Source organism: Manis javanica, chromosome 9 (genome assembly GCF_040802235.1).
Source record: "Manis javanica isolate MJ-LG chromosome 9, MJ_LKY, whole genome shotgun sequence".
NCBI lineage: Eukaryota > Metazoa > Chordata > Mammalia > Pholidota > Manidae > Manis > Manis javanica.
This window is the reverse complement of record NC_133164.1, coordinates 61,124,123-61,133,497: the sequence shown is the minus strand read 5'-3', so window position 1 is coordinate 61,133,497 and position 9,375 is coordinate 61,124,123. Positions and strand designations below refer to the sequence as shown.

The window sequence follows — 9,375 nt, the reverse complement described above, 5'->3', positions numbered from 1 at the left end:
TGTACATCAGTGTACTAAGATGCTATAGAGTCACTACTTGTCTTCTGTGTTGTACAGCCCTCCCCGTGCCCCCCACACACACTATGTGTGCTAATAGTAATGCCCCCTTTTTCCCCTTATCCCTCCCTTCCCACCCATTCTCCCCAGTCCCTTTCCCTTTGGTAACTATTAGTTTATTCTTGGGTTCTGTGAGTCTGCTGCTCTTTTATTCCTTCAGTTTTTTTCTTTGTTCTTATACTCCACAGATGAGTGAAATCATTTGGTACTTGTCTTTTTCCACCTGGCTTATTTCACTGAGCATAATACCCTCTAGCTCCATCCATGTTGTTGCAAATGGTAGGATTTGTTTTCTTCTTATGGCTGAAAAATATTCCATTGTGTAGATGTACTACCTCTTTATCCATTCATCTACTGATGGACACTTAGGTTGCTTCCACTTCTTGGCTGTTGTAAATAGTGCAGCGATAAACATAGGGGTGCATCTGTCTTTTAACTGGGCTGCTGCATTCTTAGGGTAACTTTCTAGGAGTGGAATTCCTGGGGAAAATGGTATTTCTATTTTTAGATTTTGAGGAACCTCCATACTGCTTTCCACAACTGTTGAACCTGAACCTTTCTTAATGGTTATTACTCTCTACCTTTAAATATACTTGCTGTTTTAGAAGTCTTATGTTGCCTTACCTGCATTGCCAGGTTGTTAAATTCTTGAAGACAAGGCTGTTATCAGAGTCATTTTAGCCTTAAAGAGTGCCTTGCACATGTATCCACTCACAAACCCATGTCATTTACTAAGTTAATATATATTTACTGACTAAAGCATATATGAGTTAGTCAAGGATGAAGGACAAATTCTCTGCTCTGGTAAGTCTACCTGTCATTCTAGTTTTCATTCCACTGGTAAGCCTATACAATGTCATGGATATTTATGGGTGACTTATAAATCTTTTTCTAGCCTTCAGCTCTTGCCTAAAACATACTCCCAAATTTCCATTTTCCTGCTGCATCTCTCAAATTCACTATGTTGAATGTACTCATTTCCCATTTCCTGGTGTTTCCTATTTAAAGCTGAGGCCCAGTGTAAATATTACCTCTTCTAAATGTCTCCTTTACTCTGGTACTCACTGATCTTGTCTTCCCAAATCCTCTAGAATTTACTTTATCACATTGCTGTTGTTATTATGGCTTGCCTTTTTCCTTAGTTTTCATTGTATACTTTGCTTCCCAAATTAGATAAAAAAAACTTCTTGAGGCCAGGAATTTGTATATAAATGTATCACTTTTTAGCTGTACTCCCCAGGCTCCTCTAATCTCTTTCCTCTGATTCTGTTAGTTGAGAAAAAAATTAGCTACCACCAGAGGACAGCAGAGAGGTTCGACAGAATAACGATGGAAAAAAGGCCACAGGTTTAGTAAAGTGGATATAGGAGGACTTACATTACTCTCCTTAGCTTCGTAGAAACAGATGTGATTTGCTTAATTCTGGGTGCTACATTTTAAGAGAGAAAAGTAGAAACTGTGTATCAGAATGTGTGACCAGTTGGAGTACTGGGAATGTAAGCCTAGAAAAGAAAAATCAAGGCAGTTTAGCTAGTTCTCTTTGACTTGGTACAAAAGTGGCCTGTGAAGGGGGAATTAAACTTACTCTTATCAGCTTTCTGTTGAGGACTACTAGCAGGTGAGAGCTCTGTTTGAGCTGGCACTTGCCTTCCTGAGAAAATTTTTAACAGGAACAATGGTGAGGGTGGCGGTAGGGTGGTGTCTTGCCAATGGTTTTCAGCCCTGGGCAAGTTCGCTATGGAGTCAATGTGTCCAAAGAAATGACAGTAGAAAGTTCTTGGGATGAAAGGGTTACACCTAACTTTATTTCCACGGTGGCAGGTCACTAAAATCCCATTCACTCAAAGCGAGTCTGCGTGCAGCAAGCCAGTCTCTGCCTCTGGGCCCCTCTGCACAGAACGTCCTCTGGGCCTCTGTCCTTGGTGCTGCCACCACTCTAGCCTCTGCTCTGCTCTCGTGCAGCCTTGCAGCCCAGCGACCATGTCACGCCCAGAGCATTGGGCAGAGCTCTTTTTATAGAGTCAACAGCCATGCAGTGCCCACAGGTGTGCAGTGAGCCAGTCAACCAGGGCCAGGAACCCTGATTTTATCCACACTCCATCCCTCCAGGATTCTCTCCTCTCAATCTAGGTGCCATTATTCCTCTGCAATGGTCCCTGTGCAAGGAAGCTCGAACACTGTTCTCCAGCCTCTCCAGCAAAAAGTCTTGCAGACACACAGGCCAGACTTGTGGCTCTGTCTCTGACCTCTGCTCTTTGGTCTTAATGGCTGGAACTGCTGCTCTGGTTTCAGCTGTTGCCATAGCTCCACTAAGATCCTATTTGGCTTCTCGTCTAATTTCCTTTCATCTACTCCTGCCTGTATCAAGTTAACCCACATCTGGGTCCTCGTGACCCTCACAGGGCCCCTCAAATTCCTCCTATGAGTAACAGGTCTTATTTCTTTCCAGATTCTCGTTGCTTCAGCTACTGTATGTGTCACCTCGCATTTTGTAATCGCTGCCTCAAGGCGGGCTGCACTGTCAGGGAAGACAGCTTTCCCATCTCTGATCCCGACAGAACAATTCCATCCACCCCTAAGTCCCACAGCCACGGGCTCAGCCTGCATATACGGGTGGATCATAGAGTGCTCCACGACCTGGGGAGGGGCCTGCTCCTCTCCTTGGGGAACTTTCAGCTGCTGGGTCTTTAATTTCTTCACAACCACTGGGCATGCTTTCAGTACAGGAGGGGTCAGTGCCTCTGGCACAACCCCTTCATCCTTCCCCAGCTCCTCCATTTCTGGGGCTGATGGCATCTTTCTCTCCACTCCCCCGAGTGCCTCCTCTACTACAGTGCCTCGCAGCAATGCCAGCTCAGTCTTCAGAAGGTCTCTTACGTTCAGCTCAATGCTTCACAGATGCATGTTTTCGTGCCACCTCTGCCTGTGCTTCCCTCAGGAGTTCATCTTTTTCCTTGATGGCCTCTTCCTCCTTTAGAATACCTGGCAGCACTGCATCTCATCTCCAATGGCACCTTGCTGCCAGCGCTCTCATGCTGCCTCCTTCCACATGAAGGCCATCTCCTTCCTCAGGGAATTCACAGAGGATTGCAGCTCACGTTCTTGTGCCTCCATTTCTTGGGTCTCCTCTGTAGACCTTTTTAATACTGTGAGAAGCAGCCAACCCACAGTCCCCGCTGCCTCATGGGCACTCTTCTTCTCAAAGGATCTGCTTACTATGCCAAGGGCCACCCCTACTGCCTCAGGTGTCACCTCCACTTGCCTCCAGTCCTCAGGTGGGGCCCAGGCAAGCCACCTCAGACCACATACCCATTGGGGGATGACCCACTGTTTCCCCATTCACAGGGGCAGCCTGCTGAAGCACCCCTCCCATAAGGGCAACCTGTCTTTTCCCTTGGTCAACAGTGAATTCTGCCGACTTTCACCAATTGTCATGCCAATGGGTTCCAGCCCCAGGCAAGTTCGCTATGGATTCAGTGTGACCAAAGAAAATGACAGCGAAACGTTCTTGGGGTAAAAGGGTTATACCCAACTTTATTTCCAGGTGGCAGGTCAGTCATTAGAATCCCATTCACTCAGAGCGAGTCTACATGCAGTAAGCCGGTCTCTGCCTCTGGGCCCCTCTGTCCACACAGCTGTCCTCTGGGCTTCTCTGCACAGCCGTCTTGCCCAGCCGTCCTCCGGGCCTCTCTGCATAGTCATCTCGCACAGCCGTCATCTAGGCCTCTGCCCTCAGCGCTGCCACCACTCTAGCCTTTGCTCTGCTCTCCTGCAGCCTTGCAGCCCTGCCACTGTGTCGAGCCCAGACACTGGGCAGAGCTCTTTTTATAGAGTCAACAGCCATGCAGTGCCCACAGGTGTGCAGTGAGCTAGTCAACCAGGGCCAGGTGAGAATCCTGGCCACAGGAACCCTCTTTTATGCACACTTCTGATGACCCTTCCAAATCTAAGATCTAGGAGTCTGTGATTTGATCTACTTCCAATTCAGACCCAAACACTGGCCCATCAAATGCCTTTGCTTAGATCTTCAATAAATGAACTAATACCGCTTGCTATGGTAACTCATCAAGAGACGGGCCTTGATCTGAGGTATCAGGTGTTGACAGGTGACTTGGGAACAGACAGTAGAGATTACTGGGGCTTTGGAAAACAGATGTGTTTTAGAAGGCTCAGAAGAGCGAAGAGCAGTGGAGACCCTGCAGGAACAGGCAGCTACTGAACAGAAAGGCAGTATGGACAGAGCTGTTTGTTGGAGATTAAGAACAAAAGGGCTGAGAGCAAGAAAGGCTGGCAGTAGTGTGTCAGGCTCTTTCTGGGTTCAAGGAGTAGAGAAACACTGAGGTTACATCAGGTTAAGAGTAGGAGTTTGTTGCAACAATACAGAGAGATACAAGCAGGAACACCTGAGCTGCTGCGCGGCTGTGAAGATAAAACTCTAGCTCCCGGTTAGCGCCCTCTGGGGAGCCTTACCCGTTGTTCCCTACTCCAGTGTTTTCCCCCTCGGGGGTCTCGGTCACTCTTTCTGCTCTTGCTTCTGCTATTCCTCATCACCTTTTTTCAACTCTCCTTCTTGTTGTCCCATGGTTTCTGTTTTCCTCTGCCTTCACTTCCCCTCCATGTGCCTGGTGAAAGACTGTACTTTGTATACTTCCCAGTCAAATAGGCCCTGAGAGAGTCTACATTCTTTACTACTACTCAGTAGAGAGCTTTTCTGCTGGCCAGAGACTATCTGACAGGGCTTTAGTGAGCCTAATAGAAAGGTGACCACTGTGGAGCCAAGAATAGTAGGTCATATGAGGAAGCTCTCAAAAGGGGGCTCTGGGCAGGGCTGAGGCCTTCAAGAAGGGGTGGTGTAATTGTTAGGCACACTGCTTGGCCAGTTACGGATGGAAAAGCAGGATATATATTCATGATAAACAGAGTTAAGGGCTAGAGGGAGAACTGGAAATGTTGCCTAACAAGCCCATGTCTTATGGGAAAAGCTATGAAAGAGAAGGGCTTGATTGAAAAACAGGCTCTAATGGGTATTTTTATGATTGTGGGTGCCCATTATCCATGGCCTTTTCTTTTGGTAATAGCTTTGCACCAGGATATTGTGTGTGTCTATAGGTAGGTGGGTAGCTACCTCTCCTATGGAAGGTAGTCTTGTGGGATTGTCAGCCAAGGTGCCCTGCCCTGTAAGCCAAAAGTCAGCCTGTCTCTGTCTTTCTCAGTTTTCCCTCTTGTGAAGAATGCCAAAAGGACAGGAAACTAAAATAATTGGAAATTACTCCTTCCTTGTGGTAGTGTCCTGGAAAAACTATAGACTAGCTCTTCCTACCCAGATCCCTGGAAATGCCTTTGTCCTGCCCTTGCCAGGTTAGATTTTCAGCTGTTTCTTTGATACTGTGCAATACATTCCTACTTGCCTAGGTCAGCCAGTGCTGTGCTTGTTGCTTGCAGCCAAGAAACTACAGATATAGGAGACCTTTCTAAACTTTTTCTGTGTAGGGATCCAGCAAAAGCAGTCATTGGTGGAAGGCAGTTGCTTAGATGTCTGTGTGTTGTATCCCTAGCAAAAGAGGGACAGGCACAGAATTAAGGCTAGATAAAAATCAGTTAATATCTGGAAATATACCAACTCACTTACTTCAGTTATTAAATAAACTGAATGTAATGGCACAAATGGCAAATAAAATTTAGACAGCTTTTAAGAGAGAAAACACGCCCAATGACCTTATAGCCTTTATGCTCTGGAGTTAATAATAACTACAAAGTGCTTAATATGTAGGTGTAGGGGATAGTTAATTTTCCCCAACTCAACAATTTATCTGGATTTGCCTGATGACATCTGACCTACTTTTCAGCATTCCAGGCAGTAATTACCCAAAGGCCTCCCCAAAGTCTCAGTCCATAAAACCCTCCTTTTAATAAGATTTAACAAGCCTTTAGTGTGCTCCTGTAGCACTTCAAAGTCACACTGGCACCAGGGGAGTGTTTTTAAAACATGCAATGCACAAAGTGCATTCTGGGATGTTTCGGGCCAGAGATGAAACTGCACAGATACAAACATCAGGTACTGTAATCTGGAGGGAATTGTGTTCTGGAAGGTATCCTTGGAATGCGGGGAGGGCAACTGTAGTAGAGGGCTGTGGGCTCCTAAGTTTCCTGAAACAAGTAAATAGAAGCATGCTAGGTGGATCCAGTCTGAATGAGGCAATGGACAATTCTGATGAAGTGCATTGTGGTCCTAGATTACCTAGTTAATTTTTCAGTTGAGTCAGGCTGCCACAGGAATGGCAGGGCAAAGGGTTAGTTACTCACAAATCCCTTTTCCATCTATCCAGAGCTTCCATTTCTATTCCTACTTACAGCGGATATAGGGATGACATAGCTGCTTTAACGTGCTCCATCTGCAAAGTTACAATACCTAGCTGCTCATGAAGTTTGGAGAAAATAGTTTCCAGAGGTCCTATAACTATCAAACAAATAGAGTATGACATGACTGATGACAATACGGTACAACTGACCCTTGAACAACATGGGGGTTAGAGGTGCTGACCTCCCACAAAAATCCACTTACAACTTATGACTCCCCCAAAACTTAACTACTAATAGACTACTGTTGACCAGAATCCTTACTAACATAAACAGTTGATTAACACATATTTTGTGTATGTATTATATACTGTATTGTTACAATAAAGCTAGAGAAAAGAAAATATTAAGAAAATCGTAAAGAGAAAATACATTTACTGCACTGCATTTACTGAAAAAAATCTGCACGTCAGTGGACCCACACAATTCAAATCTTCAAGGGTTGTTCAAAGATCAACTATAGTTGCTTTGTTGTTCTAGAACAACACTGTTCAAGATGGTAGCTGCTAGCCATATGTGGCTATTTAAATTGAAATAAAAAATTCAACTATTTAGTCACTCTAGTCAAATTTCATGAGCTCAGTAGTCAGTTGTGGCTAGTGACTACTGTATTGGACAAGATAGAGTTACAGAGCATTTCCATCATTGCAGAAAGTTCCAGTGGACCGCAGTGTTCTACAATAATTATCACACCCTTGTGTTTTTGTCCAAACTAGTTGGCAATAACAATGTGAGAGATGTCTTTTCCTAAAGATTTTTAAAGTAAATACCAAAGAGACTCCTGTAAAAATGAATTACAATTAATGATCTTAGCAACACGGGAACTTCTTTTATGGGTCATTGTAATAATTACCTGCTATCACCTTCATCTTCCTAGTCTTGATTTACTAACTCAAGGAGAGAGTACAGTGAGTTGAAAAAATGAGAGTAGTGAATTTAGGCAATTGAATCAGCATGGTAAGAATGAAGGCTTTTGTGGAATCATGTGGAAAATTACTTCAATCATCAATTTTTATTTTGGCTCTGAAGATAATTTAGTATTCTTAGAAAATAAACCCTGAGATTTCTTCTTTGCAAGGCAAATGTGACTGCCTTAGTTACCACACATTTTGCAGTTGAAATATGCTAGTCAAGCCTTTTTTATTACTAAAAGATGATTCTAGTCTGGGATATACAAACAATGCCCTCTATGTTCTCCAAAGACATTCTGAGACATCTTTTATTACTAAAAGATGATTCTAGACTGGGATATACAAACAATGCCCTCTATGTTCTCCAAAGACATTCTGAGACATCTGCCACATGATGTATTAGATATGGTTCAATGACCCAATCCTTCTACAGTGGGTTCTCAATATACTTTTCTAGACTTCAATTGACTGAAAAACTATGGTCCCTTAAAAATATTTATTAATTTTTCATTACAAAAGAACATGTTCATTAAATACATTGGAAAATACAGGAAAGTTGAAAACATTTTCAAGTACTTATTTTTTTGTCTTTTTTAGTTGTGCATATATTTTTTAAGGTTGTAATAATACTGGAGTTTGAACCTTCACATTGCAGACTGCATTAATTCCTAGACCTGTTGTGAATCGAGTCTGAAGAGTGGACCCTTTATGAAAGATTTGATGGGGGGAGGAAGTGAAGGAAATTTTGTCATCCTCATCTCTAAGCATTTCTCATAATTAGCTTGTAACCGTTACACCTGTATGGCATTTTGCGATCATCCTTTGACCCGTGAAAAGAAAAAGGGACGTAGCTAATTTACACTGCCAGCGAAGTTCCCATGGGTAAAGTCGCAACCGAAGCAGAAAAGAAAAAAATCTGGACAGCTGGGTGATGTATTTGCTTAATAACAAATTTGCAGAGCATTAACCCAGTATTTATATTTGCTTTAACTGGGGAGGCTTCCTCTCCCCGCCACAGCTCCTCGGTGTCCTCAGAGCCCGGGCCACCCCTTCTCCCCCGTCGGGTGTGACGGGGGGCGGGGCGCGGAGGCTGTGCCCTACCTGGCAGCTGGTGGCAAAGACTGGAACCCGTGTCGGGGGTCCGGGCGGGACCGAGCGGGTAGGGGGCGGAACCCGCGCCGCGCGCCGGTCACGTGCCGCAGAGCCTGGCGTGCACAAAGCGGGCGCGCGCGCTCGTAGGGCTGGCGGCGCGGAGCGGCGGTGCCACCACGCACAGTTGTGTCCGCTTCCCTCGCACCCCGAACCTCGTCCCTGCGTGGGGCTGCGAGTCCTCCGGCGGTAAGAGCCGGAGTCGGGGCGGTCTGTCCGCGCCTGGTAGGGTGCGCGCGTCCATCATGCGCGGCTCCGAGGAAGGTCGGAGCGGTGGCGGGGCGACGCTGGGCTCCGAGCCCGGGCGCTGCATTCCGGCGGCACCTGGCTGCTAGAGCTGTGAGGAAGCTAGTTGTTAAAAGTAGCAAGATGTTGGCATTTGTTACACCAGCACTTGCGGGCTCCGACTTGGTTCATGTGTCACACGCATTCCCTATCAGATCGTCAGCTGCATGCTTTCTCAATACTTTACTGCGCGCCTCATAACTTATTTCCTAATGTGGGGAGGATCGATTCCCCGTGGAAGTCACGAGATGTCCACGTGACCATCCCACAAGACACCGCGTGGTCAGTTCGACAAGCGTGAACCACTGTTAAGAGGGATTGAGAAACTGCTGCAGCTGCACGGTGGAAACAATTCATTTACCCGGTAGCCCTGTTGATAGCCGGGAGGCGTCAAAAAGAGTTATCCTGGTTTAGTTAATATTGTAAGTCGTCGAAGGCGTTCCTTTCCCTACCCCTTATTGTGAAGTTGAACTGTTGGCACTGTAATAATTAAACGAGTCGGCTCGAGTACTGCAAATTTAGCTATTAGGCTTTTGTGGATAGTGGATAGCATAATAAAATCAGCTTTAAAATCAGTGATGTGTTTTCCCTGCAAATTTCTGCCCTAGCATTGTAT

The 9,375-nt window shown here is 45.4% G+C and overlaps 1 protein-coding gene across 4 annotated transcripts in view; it reads left to right on the top strand.

Moving 5' to 3' along the window:
• Positions 1–7,226: 7,226 nt before the first annotated feature.
• MC2R (melanocortin 2 receptor) overlaps positions 7,227–9,375 on the top strand; it is a 107,789-nt gene continuing 105,640 nt past the window's right edge. For all 4 annotated transcript variants that reach the window (XR_012121094.1, XM_073212705.1, XM_037025537.2 and 1 more), the window contains exon 1: positions 7,227–8,663. The gene's annotated coding sequence lies outside the window, so the exon portion shown is untranslated. The remainder of the gene's footprint in view (positions 8,664–9,375) is intronic.